The sequence below is a fragment of the Hemicordylus capensis genome, chromosome 4 (assembly GCF_027244095.1).
Source record: "Hemicordylus capensis ecotype Gifberg chromosome 4, rHemCap1.1.pri, whole genome shotgun sequence".
Lineage (NCBI taxonomy): Eukaryota > Metazoa > Chordata > Lepidosauria > Squamata > Cordylidae > Hemicordylus > Hemicordylus capensis.
In genome coordinates, this window is record NC_069660.1 from 215,207,630 (window position 1) to 215,226,292 (window position 18,663).

Consider the following 18,663-nt stretch of genomic DNA (forward strand, 5'->3'; position numbering starts at 1 on the left):
CATGTGGGGTGTATTAATATTGCAGGCACTTCTTGAAATTAAATGTGTAGCTAAACAATGTTAAAGGGTTTTCCTGAGGACACGTCTACATGCATAGGAGTTGAAAATATGTTTGCATTTGGCACACTAGAAAGATAAAATGAATTAAACTGGAAAAATAAACCAAAGGATAAGAGCAATGCTATATCAGAGCCAGCAACAAGTTCACTTCATTCCAACTCCATTACGCTGAATAAATAAAACATTACTGTAAAAAATAGAATCATCCAAACTTCTTACAGTATAAGTGGATTACATTCTTGGCATAATTTACAAAGTAAGCAGCAGACCTGTACTTCATGAGGAGAAGAATTCAACTTGTTAAGTACTGAAACAAAGTGAATAATTCAGTTGCCCATATTAGGATAACACTGCCATTAGTTTCAAACTAGGCAGAAAGGCTCTGCTGAAATTTCCAAACAAGAGAACAGCAAGGGAATGGGATGGGATTACTGAACAATCAATCAGTCAAAAAGATTTATGGGAATCCTCTAGAGACATGCCAATTACTTTAGAAGCAACCACAAGCTTAAATAAGGGCTAAACATAGGCAGTCTCAGAGAGGGGGGATAAAGGTTGTTGGCCCTGAACATTTGGGTGATGGTGGGGACCCAGGCAGTCCTCCACACCATCTCCCGATTTGACACTTGCAGACTTCCAAAGGATAGCAAGGTAAGAAGAAGGACCTGCTAGCAGCCTTCTTTTCTCAATCCACACCCCTTTTACAGCTTTAAAGAGTTGGATCAGGCCTCCTTTTTCTCCCCCACTTACCTTTCAAACTGTACAAAGACAAGATTGGGAACTCCCATCTGTTTGCTGCCACTGTCTACCCCCCATGTGCTGATGGAGAGAATGGGAGGAGGAGCTCCTTCCAACAATGATGAGTTCACCAATGGAGGATAGGGCCCTCCTAAAAGGACCTTCCCATGGAAGACAGGGTCCTTCCAAAGTATGGGAGGAGGAACCCCTGCCAATGATGGTGAGTTCACCCACAGAGGATAGGGCCCTCCTAAAAGGACCTTCCCATGGAGGACAGGGCCCTCCAAAAGGAGCTGCTGCCAACGATGTGTTCACTTATGGCAAGGCAATCCTCTTCCCATGGAGAATAAGGTCCATGACACTCATGTGTTGAGGGCTCTCTGAAAGGGTCTTGGGGCTGAGCTTAATGTTATGAGGGAAGTGCAAGTTGTTTCACCTTACATGGCATTTCCCTCTGCAAATGGCCTCCCAGACCATTTTTAGCCTATTTCCCAGTAGGGAAATATTGTCCATCCGTGTGTCCCGGCCCCCATAAACTTCACAACCCCAGGACCAATATGAACCAAACTGGGTACAGTTGTAGAGACACCCCAACAGCATAATTTGTGATGATGTCATCCACCCTGATGATGGCAGACGCATAAACATTTGAGGTGCAAGTGGGCTAATTTGTGGACTGCCTAACCTGTTTGAACCAAATTGGGTACAGCTGCAGTGAATGACACACAGGGATACCTTGATGGCATAGTTTGTAATGATGTCATCCACACCGATCTAAGATGGCAGATGTGTAAACTTTTGAGGCTCAAGTGAGCTAACTTGTGAACTGCTTAAATGATTTGAACCAAATTTGCTACACCTCCATGGTGTAGTTTGTGATGATGTCATCTACCCCAATCCAAGATAGCAGAAACGTGAACGTTTGAGGTGCAAGTGTGCTAACTTGTGGACTGTCTAATTGATTTGAACCAAATTAGGTGTAGTGGGTGACACACAGGGACATCTCAGTGGTGTAGTTTGCGATGATGTCATCTACCCTGATTCAAGATGGCGGAAGCATAAACTCTTGAGGTGCAAGTAAGCTAACTTGTGAACTGCTTGACTGATTTGAACCAAATTTGCTACAGCTGTAGAGACACACATAGGGACACCTCAACGGCAAAGATTGTGATGATGCCATCCATCCCAATTCAAGATAGTGGACATGTTAACTTTCGAGGTGCAAGTACTCTAACTTGTGGACAGTCTAACCCATTTGAACCAAATGTGCTACAGCTGAATGGACATACAGGGATGCCCCAATGGTGTAGTTTGTGATGATGTCACCCACCCCAATCCAAGATGGGAAATGCAGAAACCTTTGAGGTGCACGTGCACTAACTTGAGGACTGTCTAATGTTATGAACTACACCTGGTTTCGCACTCTGTACATGCTCAGAGGGAAAGAGGGAAGGTCACATCATACACAAACTGAATTGGTTCTTGGAGATGGTGACCATGTAGGATCTGGGCGTGCAAACAGAGATAGAGAGAGACACACTCAGAAAGTTCAATGGGCTTTATTATAAAAAGTTGCTCAACAGGATAAAATAATCCACATTAAAAACATGTTTCCGATTCAAAGTGTAGTGTAATGTGCCTAACTAACATTGTGTGTGCAGCTATCAGTAATTACAGCTATCTAATAATCTAACAAATCCTAATAAAACATTTAGAGAGAAGAAGGAAGGAGGGAGGGCTTAGGAGAGGGATGGCAGTGATTAGTAGAAAGGAGGGAAGAGGGATCCAAGGCCTGTGAAGACAGCATATTACCCGGATCAGAGGCTTGAGAACGGTGGATCTTTCAGCTGAAGAAGCGAGGCTATGGCTGGGGACAGGAGCTTTTAGAGTGATGATCAAGCATGCAGTTTGCTCAGAGCAAGGCTGAGAGTCAGAGCACCATGGTTGGGGAAGTCTTGACTTCTCACTGAGCAGCAGAAGTCACAGAGTTCCTGTCTATGGACAGAGTTCCTGCTTGTTGCCCCGCGGCTTAGCAGCAAACTCTGGGATGGCTCTTGAGCAAGTATGCTTGTTAGGCAAGATTGCTAGGGAGTATCATGGCTGTGGAGTCTTGACTTCTTACTGTGCAGCAGAAGTCACAAACAGACAGTCCCTTCTCCCATGGAAAGAGTTCCCGCCTCTAGCCCCGCGGCTTGGGCAGCAAACCCTTGGATTGCTCTTGAGCAGATCTTGCTTGTAGGCACAAGATTGCTCGCTCTCTGTCCAGTAAGCCTCATTCTTTATAGTTGTATTTCGCTTTGATCTCCCATAGAGTCTTCTGGATCACAAAAGGCGTCTATTGCCTTTTAATTATCAAAATTAGCTCAGGATATTTGGTCTATTGTCATTCCCCAAAACAAATCTACATCTTGTCCTGCTTTGTCCCAAGAATGTTAAAAGTCAGGAGTTAGTGAAAGAGTTAGTTCTATTTGTGTGAGACAGTAATTAAATTACTTCTTGTGTACCTCTATCTAGTGTGTAATTATAACAAAAGAATATTTAGAGTAACATCAAAAAGGGGTATATGTGTGAGGTGAGTTAATCAACACATTTGACTAAGGCAGAAGCATCCTGTCAGTGAGGTAAGGGGATTACTGGACAGCAGGTTAATTTCAGCAGTGTGAGACTGGTAATTAAGCCTGACCCATTGTGTCTCTTGTGAGTTCCACAAACACTGATAAACAATGCTAGATTACACCTACCTTTACAAATCATTTACCAGGCAGTCATGAGATCTGGGTGTCATGTTCACCTCAAGTTCAGGCATTTAATTGAACTCTTAATATAAAATGAAATCAGACACAGGCCTGAATTCCATATACTTCTGGGTTGGTATCTCTGGGTCTAATGTTGGGTGGGGGGCATCCCAACACTAACCGATTTGAACCAAATTTGGAACAGCTGTAGTGAATGACACACAGGGACACCTCAATGGTGCAGTTTGTAATGAAGACATCCACCCTAATCCAAGATGGTGGACAGAAGAACATTTGAGGCACAAGAGATCTAACATGAGTACCTCGGTTTGCACCAAATTTAGTCCAGCTGTAGAGACAATGAAAGGAAAGTAGGCTGATTAGTTCTTACTAGAACAACTTGTTAATCAACTGATCTCTGAAACTGTAAAAAATATTGGTTGCAGGAACAAACTGATTTGCATGGGAGAATCTATGAAAGAGATTAAGCAATCCTTCATCTTCTCAGTTGTCTTCATGTAAGTGTTCCTCCATCCCTGAATCTGAATCATCTTGCCAAATACAAGTTTGGGAGAATGCATTAAAACTAAGTTGCATTGTAATAATTGGAAGGCACAGCTAGTTTTTTCTTAAGCATTTGTAATGCCTCTCAGCAATTAATTACTGAAATGGAAGTGAATAAAATTAAAACTATATCTTAATTGCTTGGGGCAGGAAAAAGCAAGCTTTAATCAATAATATTGATAAAGTCTACATTTGTCTTCCCAGCTGGCTTCGGGAGGCTTCATGTTAACTATACAAACTGATGTAGTTCATAGTTCCTAATGCAACCTCCCATCCCATTGAAGTGTGCTGGGCCAGCCAAAATGGTGTTCACACCATCCCCCACCTTCTTATCCAAAAGCGACATTCTTTAATAGGACCAACCCAAATGACATGTATTGTTTTATTTCTGTTTTACTTTTAATTCTGTTGGTGCAGTAGAGCACATTTTTGTTCACAATTTTTAAAAAATTCAAAATGTGATCTTTCCCACTGGGGGCATTTCTCTGCTTCAGGGGGAGGGAAGAATGACACCTCTTGTCAATTTTCTGCACCTGATCCTGTTACTGGTGGGGACTTTTCCCCTCTGTCCTCTCACTTGCGCCCTGTCCATACTGCTGGACCCTGGAACGGCCACAGCCACCTGATCCATCTTTTCCTTTTCCTATGAATGTTACTAGAATATTAAGTCCACTTAGTTAAATGAGGCTTATTCTCAAGAAAGTGTAAATAAGTCTAAAGCTTTCATTCCTGTGCACACCTGGTTGTGTGTGAATATTTCAACATTGGAAGTGAAAGAAAGAAGAGGGACACTTTGCTGGAACACTGCTCACCTGGCTATGTTTACACCCACAAGTGTGGCTGAAGCATAGTAGGAAGTATGCAAAAAATGCCTCTTGCTATATCTGCCAAAGTGTAGAAGCTGAGTTAAAATTCTACATGTAGCTTAAGAGTGGAAAAGCAATTACTGTGGAGTATTAAAAGTCTCCAGTCTGGAAGCATACTGGGATGAAGATGGGCTTGTAATGCCTGAACACCATTTTTTTTTTAAAATAGAAAAAAAGCTGGAGTAGTTTTCACTGTTCCATCTTCAGTGCTGACTCAAGCCAGACATCACATTTCACTCACTTTTGTTTTCTGCCTCACAAGGGGCTGTGTACTTCAATTAGTACTAATTTTTAGAATTAGTTAGAATTAGTTTTTAGAAAAATACTATTTTTTAAATTTTTAATGTGTTTTATCTATTATGATTTTTAACCTTTTATGAATTTTAAATGTTTATATTTTGTATTATGTTTTAAATAAAATAAATAAATAAATTAGAACTAGAGACAGAACAGAATAAACTGCTGGATTTTTATATTTTCCAGAAATGTTGGTACAGCTATTATTGACCCTGCTTTATCTCAGAATCTCTGGGCGCAGTGTGAGATCACATTTAGCTGCTAGTGAGACTGATCAACATGCTTCTGTAGAACTCATCCTGACTTTATCTTAATGTTTTTTATAAAATGCAGGCAGTTTCACCATGGCTCCCATCTCCTGGATTTCATAACATCCAGCCTGTTAAGAATTCAGAAGTTAGCCCCTCAAGATTATGTGTGATTTCGGCTGCGCCTACTAAAGGCATTGCTAGAATGTGGCAATTGGATTTTTCTTATGGACCAACATCACTGTCTGCAATTTTTGTGCCATATACATGTTCAGGTGCTGCAAATTGAAGCATTGCAACCCAAAGTAGGGCTTTGAAGCTGGGACCTCATTTGAGTCACTGGGAGCTCCAGGAAGCAGTTTTGGCCCCCAGCCCAATGGTGCCCTCAAATGCACCCCTTTACTTGTCCCATATAAGTGAATGGCTGCTAACAAATAATCCTGTAGAAGTGGGCTTGAAAAAGTGGAGAAGGTTCCTTCCTTCCTGTCCTTGTTCAGCTCCTGGCTTGGGCAAAGAACAGAGCAAGGGAAGGTTTCCTTTCCTCTCTATCACAGCCAAAGGGCCAGGTCAGTTTAAGGTGGGCCTGCTTAACTTTGGCCCCCCAGCTGTTTTTGGACTACTCCCATAATCCCCAGCCACAGTGGCCAATAGCCAGGAATTATGGGAGTTGTAGGCCAACATCTGCAGGAGGACTGAAGTTGCAGGCCTGGTTTAAGGTAACAACGGCCAGGAGCTTTCCCAGACAGCAGGCTTTACTGTGGGTTTTCTGCGAGACTTTACTACGAGTTCAAAGTTGCCTCCAAAAACCAATGCAAAAAGTGGATTATTTTTAACCCCAGATATAAATTGGGCTACGCTCTGCCTGATGAAAAAGGAACATTGGTCCTACCGTGAAGCGTTCTTTTTCCCTGAAGTAGGAGAGCCTCAGTAAGGGTAGTGAACTGCGCATGCCCGAGACAGAACTGGACCATGTGACTTGATTGTAGGCGGTCCCGCCTCCTAGTCCCAGTTCCAGGACTGTAGAGCGAGGAAAGGTAAGGTCCAGAGAGGAAGAGCTCCGTGTGTGCAAGTCTAGGAGACAGAAGTCTGTAGGAATGGAGACAAGAAGGCTAGAACAAGGGTCAGTCAAACAGAGCGAAGTAAGGAAGTCAGAACACTAATATAACCCTGAGAACCGGCTTACTATAATGTAAGTAGCTACCCCTCCCTACCAAAACCCCAGAATGCTATATGTCCTGTAGAACATCCGGGTGGGCCTGAGGCTCTCCTACTTCAGGGAAAAAGAACGCTTCACGGTAGGACCAATGTTCCTTTTTCCCCTGAGTAGGAGAGCCTCAGTAAGGGACATGCCCAAGCTGACAGACAACGTCCCTGGGAGGGTTAGGATGAATCTAGAGAACTTGCTGCAGGACCGTACGCCCAAATGCCGCCTGAGGCTCTGAGAATCCGGAAATTTTGTAATGGCGGATGAAGGGCGTTACGGAGGACCAAGTAGCGGCCCTACAGATTTCAGCTAATGGAACGTGAGCGGAGAAGGCAGCCGAAGTGGCCGCACTTCTGGTAGAGTGGGCCATGATCCTGCCTGGAGGGGGGAGACGTAGAGCCTCATACGCGAGAAGGATACAGGCCCTGATCCAGCCGGCTAAGGTGGGCTTGGATACTTTGTTTCCGAGGAAGGGAGGGTAAAAGGAAACGAAGAGGGAGTCGGACTTTCGAATTTCCTTAGTCCGTCTTAAGTACATTCGGATCGTCCTACGGACGTCTAAGTTGTGCCACAACTTTTCCGTGGGATGAGAGGGGTTAGGGCAGAAGGAGGGGAGGACGATCACTTGAGACCTGTGAAAAGGAGAATTGACCTTGGGAAGAAAAGTGGGATCCAAGTGCAAGGTAACTGAGTCAGATTGAAAAACGCAAAATTCTTTCTTTGCTGACAGGGCATGTAGCTCAGAAATTCTACGGGCCGAGGTGATGGCGACCAGAAAAAGAGCCTTGTAGGTCAAGATCTTCAGCGGAATGGAATCAATGGGTTCAAATGGAGGTTTGGTGAGGGCAGTGAGGACGCGGTTGAGATTCCAGGATGGGAAGCGTTGAATGGGTGCTGGGGCGATATTAGATGCCCCCCTCAGAAACCTCGAGATGTGCGGATGGAGGGAGTGTTGACCCGAAGAGGTAGCAGAGATGTCCAGGACGGAGGCCAGGGCGGAGGCTTGCCGCTTCAGGGTGTTTGGGCGCAGCTTCAAATCTAGGCCCCGCTGCAAAAAGGCAAGGACTTCTGGTACTCCTGCCTTCAAGGGGTCGAATCCCTGTAGAAGGGACCATTGAGAGAAGGCCTTCCAGGTGGCTTGATATATTCTCTGTGTGGATGGTCGTCGTGAGGCTAGGATGGTGTCCTGTACTGACGCGGCATACCCTTCGGCCTTGAGCATGTCGCGTTCAACCTCCAGGCGTGTAGTTGAAGCCACTGAGGGTTGGGATGGTGGAGTGGACCCTGGCGCAGTAGATCGTGGCGAACTGGCAGATGCCATGGGGGGCGGGGGGCGAGTTCGAGAAGGTCCGAGAACCACGGTCTGCGCGGCCAGAAGGGAGCCACCAGAATTAATTCTGCTCTTTCGAGAAGAAGCTTCCTGATGACCTTCCTGAGGATGGAAGTGGGAGGGAAGGCGTAAAGAAGACCCTTGGGCCACGGAGAGTTGAGGGCGTCCGTGGCTTCTGCTAGAGGGGAGAGGTAACGCCCCATGAACCGGGGGAGTTGATGATTCACTGGAGATGCAAATAGGTCCAGCTGAGGTTGTCCCAGGACTCCGCAGATCTGCTGAAATACTTCTGGGAGAAGCATCCATTCGCCTGGATCCAAGGTTCGTCGGCTGAGCCAGTCTGCTAGATGATTTTCCATTCCCTTGACGTGTTCTGCGTTTATGGATAGAATGGTGCCCTCTGCCCATAGAAAGAGTTGGTCGGCTTCCCTCATCAGTGACCGGGATCTGGTGCCTCCCTGACGGTTGATGTGCGCTTTTACCGTCACATTGTCTGTCCGAAGAAGGACATGCTGCTGAGTTAGAATATGCTGGAAGTGGAGGAGAGCGAGACGTGCCGCTCGAAGTTCCAGCCAATTGATGGGATGCTTGGCTTCCTTTGCCGACCAGGAGCCCTGAGCCGTCTGGCCGAGACAGTGGGCACCCCAGCCCGATAGGCTTGCATTGGTAGTGAGCACTATCCGCCGAGGTTCTTTCAGAGGGTTCCCTGCATCCAGTGCTGGAGATAGCCACCAATGAAGGGATAGTTGAACCTTCCGTGGGACAGGAACCTGTTTGTGGGTGACCGCCATGATGGCATCTTGATGTGGTAGAAGAGCCCATTGAAGTGGTCTGGAGTGCCACCTGGCCCAAGGGACACATTCGAGACAGGCTATCATCGAGCCCAAGACCCGGGCCAGAACCATGAGGTCCTCCTGTCCTTTGCGTAGCAGGGGCTGGATCTGTTGGGAGATCTTTTCCTTGCGCTCGTTGGGGAGAAAGACTTTCCCCCTTTCCGTGTCGAATAGGGCCCCTAGGTGGACCAGGCACTGAGACGGGTTCAGAGAGCTTTTTTCTTTGTTTATTACAAAGCCGTGGTCCTGTAGGGCCTGAACTGTGGTCTGAACGTCGCGTACGGCTTGATTGTAGGAGTGGGCCCTCACGAGTAAGTCGTCCAGAAAAGGGTGAATATGTACCCCCTGTAGGCGCAGGTGTGAGATGAGAGAGGCCATCAGCTTTGTGAACACCCGTGGTGCTGACGAGAGCCCGAATGGCAGTGCCCGGTATTGGTAGTGTTGGGAGTTGTATGCGAAGCGGAGGTGACGCCGATCCGGAACTCTGATGGGAACATGTAAGTATGCCTCTGAGAGATCGATGGATGCCAGAAAGTCCCCGGGGCGGACCGCTTCCTTGATTGTATGAAGAGACTCCATGCGGAATTTTTTCTTTTTGACATAGCGGTTGAAGGATTTGAGATCGAGCACGGCTCTCCAGGACCCGTCTTTCTTTGGTACCAGAAAGAGGATGGAGTATGTGCCTTGAAATCTTTCTGATGATGGAACCGTCTCGATCGCTCTGATTTGTAGCAGATGTTGTACTGCCTGCAGCATCCGCTGATGCTTGGTCGGATTGGCTGACCTGGGAGTGGGAATAAAGCGGGGTCTTGGGGAGGAAGACAGGTCTATAGCATAACCGCGATCTACAACGTTTATAACCCATTGGTCTGAGGCAGTGGAAAACCAGGTGGTGCAAAATTCCGCTAACCTGCCCCCCACCGGGATGGCGTCATTGCTTACGTTGGGAGTATGGGACGTTTGAGGACCGGGGGGGGGGGTCTAGAGCTTCCCCGGAATCTGTTCCTCCACTGAGGACGAAAGGAACCTCTGAAAGGTTGTGTGCGCTGGTCTCTGGAGGAGTAGTTGTGAGTGGGAGGTTGTCTATAGGGACGAAAGGAGGATCGAGGGGTTCGATAGAACGGCCTGTTCCCTTTACGGGAAGAGGGCATGGCTTTCTTCTTGTCATGTGTCTCGACTAGGATTGGTTCCAAGGCAGGACCAAAAAGATCCGTCCCAGAGAAGGGGGCTGTGGTAAGGGCCAATTTGGATTTGGAATCCGCGTTCCAGGATTTGAGCCAAAGTATACGTCTAGCAGAGGATGCGGCCGCTAGGGCTCTAGACGAATGTTGTAAACTGTCTAGGCTCGAATCCGCTGAAATAGCAGCCGCTTTGGCCATCTTATTTATTCCCTGGCGTAATTTGGGGAGCTCAGGGGGTACTAGCTTAACCAATTCTTTAGCCCATAGAACAGCTGCCCTAGAAAAAATGGAGTTAGTCGTAGACATTTTGATGGCAGAGGCAGATGCATCGTGTACCTTTTTCAGAAGCGTGTCACAACGCCTATCCTCCTGGGATCGGAGCTGTTCTTGGCCCTCTGTGTGGACTAAGGCTCCGGACACCAACTGTGCGACCGGCGGATCTACTTTGGGTGTGGCAAGTTTGTTAATAATTTCTGTAGGCAAGACATAATGTTTTTTAGGTAAGTTCCCCACCGGTTTGGTAGAGGCGGGTCGTTGCCATTCTGCACACATCACCTTATCAAAAAGAGGGGGAAAAGGGACCACCGGGTTCGTTGGTTCCAGGGAAGGAAAAACCTGTGAGTCAAAGGTAGAGGTTTGTGGAGCCGGAGCTGCGGGTTCAGCGACATCATTGATGGTGCGCTTGGCTTTAGCCAAGAGTACTTCGAAATCTGTTGATGAAAATAATCTGATAGAATTAGAAATGGGTGGTGGGACTTCTTCCTCAGATAGCTCTCCCTCTTCCCTATCAGAGTCAACGGGCCTTTCAGGGTCCGTAGGGAGGAGGGGGGGCTCAGACTCACTCCCAGAGGAATGGGAGGAGGAGGGTGGATGAGGAGATCTGGAAGGAACAGTAGGCGGGGCTTGTGAGAAGATGGGGGGAACATTGGGTACCGTAGGGGGAGGAGGTGAAGAAGGCTTTCTAGGTTTTTTAGGTTTCTGAACAGGTGAGCCCGATGAAGAGGAGGAAGAAGGAGACAACCTGCGTTTACGCCTGTGCTTGCGAGGAGGGAGTCTGGGAATGAAAAGGCCCCTCTCAGAGAAAGGTATGGCCCTGCGACGCGGGCTGGAGTCGGGGGATGAGGATGAGAGCCTCCCCCTAGCCGGCCCACCACGTCTCTCCCTGTGTGTTACCCTGGAGATTCTCGGTTGATCATGTGGAATCTGGGACGGTTGAAGCAAATTGGTTGTGGTGGGGAGAGTTTGAGGTGGGGCCCCATGAGGAATTAGGGCAGCTTGACTAGTAGTAGGCAAACTCGGAGCCGCCGGTGGCTCAAGTGCATATTCCCTATGCAAAAATTCTTTCAGCCACTGGGTGGCGCTAGGAGACAAAGAGTGCATACTCACAGGTTGAAAATCCCTGGTAGTTCCAACAGGGAGCGGATTCAACAGCGGGGAGGGAATGCGCGGGCTAGCCGGTTCCCCCTCAACCACTGGGCCCTCAATGGGCGGAGGAATTGGTGCCGGGAGGTTGCCCACCGGGCACCGGTCAACCACCTCCAGGGCGGGCCGCTTGGGCGCGCTCACAGAAGATTTAGCGCCATTTTTGTTAACTTTAGCTTTCGAGCGGCGGCAGACCGCTTGAAGGAGCAGCCATTCGCTGAGGCGCCTTGCAGACTCAATTTTCTTTAGTTTAGAGTCCTTCTTCTTTTTTCGTTTTTTAGGAGAAGAGGGCTCCGCAATGTGCTTTGCTTTCTTTTTAGCCTTAACAGGCTTGCCCTCAACGGCCAAATCACCATTGCCACCAGGCATTGAAGCTTGGGCGAGAGCAGGGGTCGCCATGGAAACGGCCCCCAGGGGCTCTGCAGAGCGCGGGAGAGAGCATTTCACGCCGCCCAGGTTCTGCAGCGGCGTGGGTCCCTCCAAGAGGGAACCCTGGAGCAGCTCTGCAGCGTGTGCGAGCTCCATAGAAAAAGGGAGAACAAAAAACAAACTTAGGCAATTTAGCAAGACCAATCAGCCGAATTGGAAAGTAAAAAGATAGATTTGCTTACTGTTTAGGAGAGCCGAATGAAGCCGGAACCCTTCCCACCCTGGCACAATAAGGAGGGCGGAGAGAGAAGGAATAAAATAGCGAGAAGCTCCAAAGAGATAAGAGAAGTTCCAGGAGAAAAACGTGCAAATTGCAGAGCTCTTCCTCTAACGTCCTGTCCCGAGCGAGACAGAACTGGAACTGGGACTAGGAGGTGGGACCGCCTACAATCAAGTCACATGGTCCAGTTCTGTCTCGGGCATGCGCAGTTCACTACCCTTACTGAGGCTCTCCTACTCAGGGGAAAAACCCAATTGGTATGTGAAGTGCTCCCTGGTAGCTTGCATTGACTGCAGGGTAAATTTGGCCGATATGTGAATGCACCCCCTCCATTCTGGAGGAGATGTGAACTAAAAGCTGGGTGTGAAAAACTTCCAGGACTGGGAAAGCAGGCCAAGTTTTCTCCGTGGTCTCCTTGTAGCAAGGACTTCACTGCTGGATGGAAGGGTGGGAGCAAGAGCTCAGTCAGTAGCTGGGATTACACTGTGTGGGGCTAAAGGGAAGACTGGGATTGTACTTCCCTTCTTCTCCCCACTTGACAGGCTTTGAGCTGGTTATATAGATTGGACAGCACAAGGTCCCTTTCATACCCAGGGCGGGCCCATCCAATTTTGCTGTTTGAAGCAGAGAACCAGGTTATGCGCCCTTTCTCTCCTCCCTCAATTCCTACCTCTCTCCCCTCCCTTCCTTTTCTATTGGGAAGGGAAGAAGAAGAGCGGTGTGGTGCCATTTTACTTTCCTTCCTCTGCAAGCCATCCATGGGGAGGGGGTGCTGGGTGGGCTGCTGGGTCATGTCTGAGAATTAGTCCACCATTTGCTACCTGAAGCAGCTTGCTTCACTCTGCTACATGACAGGGCTGGCCTTTGCATACCTGGCTTTCCTACTGCATGCTCTTTGTCCCATACCACTATCATTTGAGAAGAAATCCTGGCACAGTATTTATTCCTTGCACAAAAGCCTTGGGGGAAATTGCAAATACTGTACAAATTAAGATCACTCTCTTGATTGCCATATAACATGACATGTCTTTCTTCACTCTCTTTTGCAAGGATGAGATTGTGTGTTTCTTACTTGTATCAACATAGCCAGGCTGCTTGCAGCTGAGTCACCCACAATGTTGTCATTATAAACAGAACAAAAAAGACTGCATCAGGAGGTAACAGTTTTTGAAATAACACTAGGCTATGAGGACAATTGTGGGGTATGATAGTGACAGGGACCACAGTTGTCTGTCCTGAGCATTTTCCAGATTACGAGATTTGCACCGGTTAAAGTGTTGCAAAGTGCAACGTTATTCGGCAGGAGCTGGAAACCCTGAGCATAGTGTTTTTCTATACGTTTCATGCATCGTGACAGGGTTGGGGCCATTCAAATTACCTACCACTGCAGTGGGCTTTCTGGGCAGGGGGTGTTCATATTCCACTGGAATTGTGTTCACTCCCCCCCCCCCGCAATTTCAGGCCAATGGGGTCACAGAGTGGGAATGACATGACGAAGTTTGTTTTTTATTCTTATCTAGGTGCTTTTGTGCAAAACCGCCACTGGGGAGAGCACCATGGTGCAAACTACAATCCCTTGATTGCCTCTATATTAAGGAAACAGAAAGGGACTGTGGATTTGCGCAAGAACCTGAGCAAAAAATAAAAACAAATTAATATACGGAGGGAGGCTTTAAATATTAACAAATCCTTGAACTGCGGAATAAACCCTCTACACCACATGGCATTGAGAACAGTTTTCAGGGTTTCCTTGCAGTAAATGGGGGTGGGGGGGGGAGTCTGTTGTCTTGCAATAAGCAAATGTTAAAGATTAAACCGCCAGTCAGCCATTCAGCTGATAAAGCAAATGGGATTGCTCAAAAGTAAATGATTCAGTTCAACAGGCTTCCTTTTAAGTAAGTGACAAGAAGGCAAAGGGAGGAGGCGGTGGCGACTCTTGTGATCCCATGGGGAAGGGGCGGAGGAGGCAAGCACAGGCGGGGGACAAAAAACCAGCCACACTACACTACAACACACAAACAATGGGGCAAGCCTCCTAAAAATGGAAAAATACAGCTACTTTCCTGCAACATTCACAACGTTATAGTGCTAAAATGGATCAATAAAATCCAGAACAAGGCATTGGAATATAAATGGCACCCTGCTGACAGTGCAGCAACCGCGATGTAGAAACACGGGCAGTACGGAGGGGCACTTAGTGGACATGTTGAAAACCAGTTGCAGGGAGTAATCTGGAAAAGGCCCTGCTGAACCTTTCCTTAAGTTCTTTTGCCATTTCCACAGGTGATGTTAAGAACACTTTTTAGTCTAGGAGTATTGTTAAAGGGGGAAAGACAACAGAAGAGCAGAATTTGAATCACATTGAATCAAGCCAATATAGGTTTTGTATCTTAATTTCAGATATGGCAATTAAGAAACTAATTTAGGCCTTACTTGTGAAAACGGCCACTACATTCCAGTCTGTTGAAATTTTAAAGTTGGTCCATGACAAAGCACGTAGGCAGGCGTTTACAAATTTGAGCTGATGCTGATGAATAGTGCAGAAGTATAACCCAACCATCTCATTGTACAAGAGCAGCATTTGAAATCTGCCATGAAATCTCAGCTGATTTTTTGTATGTATGTATGTATGTATTTAATTAACATATTTTATACCGCCCAAAACTTACGTCTCTGGGCGGTTTACAATAAAATAAAAACAGAAAGTAAAACATTAGCTGAAACAAAAACAAAAAATTTAAAACATTACAACTGAACATTTTTAAAACAATATTTTAAAACAGCATTAAAACCATTAAAACAATATTAATTAAAAGCCTGGGTGAACAGATGCTTCTTTAAAGACTTTTTAAAAGCTGTCAGAGATGGGGAGGCTCTTATTTCAGTAGAGAGCGCATTCCAAAGGCTTGGGGCAGCAGAGGAGAAGGCCCGTCCCTGAGTAGCCACCAGATGAGCCGGTGGCAAATGCAGACAGACCTCTCCAGATGATCTCAGTGGGCAGTGGGGTTCATGATGAAGAAGACGTTATCTTAATACCCAGGGCCCAAGATGTTTAGGGCTTAACCAACACCTTGTATTTTGCCCAGAAACATATCGGCAGCCAGTATAGCTCCTTCAATACGGGAATTATATGGTCTCTCTGAGATGACCCAGAACCAACCTGGGTGCTGCATTCTGGACCAACTGTAGTTTCTGGACTACATACAAGGGCAGCCCCACATAGAGCACATTACAGTAATCCAGTCTGGAGGTTACCAGCAGATGTACCACTGTTTTGAGGTGGTTCATCTCAATAAATGGATGCAGCTGGCGTATCAGCAGAAGCTGATAAAAGGCACTTCTGGCCACTGCCTCAACCTGGGAGACCAGGGAGAGGCGTGGATCCAGAAGCACCCCTAGACTGCGTACCTGTTCCTTCCAGGGAAGTGTGACCCCATCTAGAACTGGCAGATCAAAATTGTCTCTCGAATTCCGACCCCGCACAATGAGTACCTCCATCTTATCTGGATTCAATCTCAGTTTGTTATCCCTCATCCAGCCCATCACCTACTCCAGGCAGGGATTTAGGGAGGTTATGCCCTCTCCTGATGAGGCTGACATGGAGAAATAGATTTGGGTGTCATCAGCATACTGATAGCACCCTGCAACAAATCTCCTGATGATCTCTCCCAGCGGTTTCATGTAGATGTTAAACAACATCGGAGAAAATATGGAGCCCTGAGGCACACCATACAAAAGTTCAGATTTTGAAGAACAGCAGTCTCCAAACGACACCATCTGGAACCTGCCCGAGAGGTAGGAAGGGAACCACCACAAAGCAGTGCCTCCAACTCCCAACCCTCTCAGACGGTCCAGAAGGATACTATGGTCGATAGTATCGAAAGCCGCTGAGAGGTCAAAAAGGACCAACAGAGTCACACTTCCTATGTCCATTTCCAATTGGAGATCATCCATTAGGCCAACCAAGGCAGTCTCAACCCCATAGCCAGCCTGAAGGCCATTTCGAAATGGGTCAAGATAATCAGTTTCCTCCAAGACTGTCTGGAGCTGGGAGTCCACCACCCTCTCAATTACCTTCCCCAGCCACTGAAGGTTGGAGACAGGCCTGTAGTTGCTCAACCAGGGGCACAACTATAATAAGGCAAGGGGAGACCATTGTCTCGGGGCCTCCTGCCTTGGGGGGGCCCCCAGAGACATGTCACATGTCTCCCCCACCCAGCGCCCTCCCAAGCTTCCTTGAATTATTTTTAAAATTCTTTAAAAAAAATAAATTTCCTCCTTCCGCTGCGAGTCTCTCCTCCGGGAGGACTCCTCCCCCCTCCTTTCCTTTTGCCTCGTGGGCTGAGCTCCTCCTCCTTCCCCATCCATTGGCTGGCTGTGACGCACGTGATCCAGAGAAGGCACATGATCAGCTTGCTCAGCTGCTTTCTGAAACACGTGCCGAGCAAGCCAGAGTCTAGATTGCTGGCGTTGCAGCCTGTGAGCCCTCTGCCCTGCCTGTCACCTGAGAGACAGACAACAAACAAGCTAGGAGTGTGGAGACTGAGAGACAATGTCATGGAAGAGCAGCAGGAGTTAGGTTAGCTTAGTGGGAAGGACGGAGCAGGTAGGAAAGGCACGCGGCGGGGCTCGCGGGCAGCTTTTTGCTGGGGGCATCTTCTTCTTTTAGTGGTTCTTCTCTTCCCACCCTGACCCTGACTGATTCTTCCCTACATTCTCATTCTCTGCTCCGGTGGCAGCCCCCTCCGTATAGCTCGTTTCTTCCCCACCCACATGGCCCGCTTGCTTCTCCCCACCTCCCTGCCAGCCTGTCCGCCCGCCCTGCAAGGCAGTTCTCCTCTCAGTCCGGCGGCAGCCCCGCCGCATGGCTCGCTTCTTCCCCGCCCACCCACATGGCCTGCTTCTCATTTTCTGCTCTGGTGGCAGCCCCCGCCACATGGCTCACTTCTTCCCTGCCCGCCCACATGGCCCGCTTGCTTCTCCCCCCTCCCCGCCAGCCCGTAAGGCAGTTCTCTGCTCAGTCTGGCGGCAGCCCTGCCGCATGGCTTGCTTCTTCCCTGCCTGCCTGCATGGCCCACTTCTCCCCCCACCTGCCCGCCATGCTGCAAGTTCTCCACTCCAACGGCAGCCCCCGCCACATGGCAGCAGCCCCTGATGGCACAGACATCAGGCCAGGAGAACGAGAGGAAAGCAGTGATGGGGGGCATTTTAAATTTTTGTCTCTGGACCCACTCCAACCTTGTTATGCCCCTGTGCTCAACTCTGAGGGATCCAAGGTAGGCTTCTTCAGAAGCGGCCGAATAATTGCCTCCTTAAGACAAGGAGGCATCCTGCCTTCCCTGAGAGATGCATTTATAATCTCTACTATATAATCTCTATAATCCTTAAAGAGAGTTTCTACTATATGGCTGCAGCAATCAGCTTAATAGGTGACACTGCCTGATAAAATAAGCTGGAAAAGTCTGAGTAGAAGCTCCTGAAGTGAGGATTCAGTGTTTGTCCTTCATGTCCAGCAGAAATTGAATAAACAATACATAAATATGCTTCAGTTACATAATGTGCTTTTGAGTGCACAACTTGGTACACAATTTGGGTCTGGAGGTTCTGCAATGTACACACAGCCACCAACTCAAGCACAGTAAAGACAATTAGAAATGGATTTGGAGGTGTATTCATTCCAACTAACTACAGAAGCAATGAAACTGACTTTTTAGCTGCTTATAGCTACATTGATTTTGTTTTCCCTAACAAGCAGATGTTTTTCTGACTCTGCTCTGCCCTCTAGTGATCTTTATTATTAAAGTCCCCCCCCCCAGACTTCTGGCCTTATTTTCTGTACTAGTGGGCCCAGGCACAGAGCATCTGCACCTTTAGTTGGGCCCAGCCATTCCCCCGGCATGCCTGGCTTTTTGGCTGGCTGACCGGCCGCTCCCCCCACCACTGCCGTCACCCCGGGCCAGGCTGTCCTGCTGCCACCGGCCAGGCTAGGCTGGCCTGCTGTTGCTTCCTCCATGTGGCCGGACCAGGGCCCGCTGCTGCCTCATCCCATTGGGCGGGCCAGGGTCAGGCCATCCTGCCGCCACCTCCCAGCTGGCAGGGCTCTGCCCGCAGGCCTCCCGCTGTCCACCCACCTCCTCGCTGCCGCCATTATTTCTCCCCACCACCACCTCCTCTTCCTGGCCTGCGGGGCTTTGCCCGCCAGCACTCCACCTCTGCATCCTGAGCGCTGCCATTATTTCTCTCCGCTCCAATGCTGGAACTCTCACGCGCTCTAGAGCATCTGCGCGTTAGTACTTGATTGCTCCCCTCCCCTCATAAATCTCCCCACCCTCACCTGAGCTGCTCTGCTCCTCCTCCATCCCATTGCTTCCACCCCCTAACCCTTCTTGGTCGTGGCTGCAGCATTGCTGCCGCCTATTGGCCAACCTGCAGCCCCCTATCCCCAGAGACCTCCCCACCCTCACCTGAGCCCCCCTCCTGCTCCACAGCCAGGAGCAGCAGCAGTGGTTAGCCGGGCCATTCCTCACTGCTGCCAC

At 48.3% G+C, this 18,663-nt stretch overlaps 1 protein-coding gene across 1 annotated transcript in view; it reads left to right on the plus strand.

Moving 5' to 3' along the window:
- Positions 1-11,123: 11,123 nt before the first annotated feature.
- The window catches only part of DTNBP1 (dystrobrevin binding protein 1), a 109,885-nt gene continuing 102,345 nt past the window's right edge, over positions 11,124-18,663 (plus strand). The window contains exon 1 of the mRNA XM_053249997.1: positions 11,124-11,141. The gene's annotated coding sequence lies outside the window, so the exon portion shown is untranslated. The remainder of the gene's footprint in view (positions 11,142-18,663) is intronic.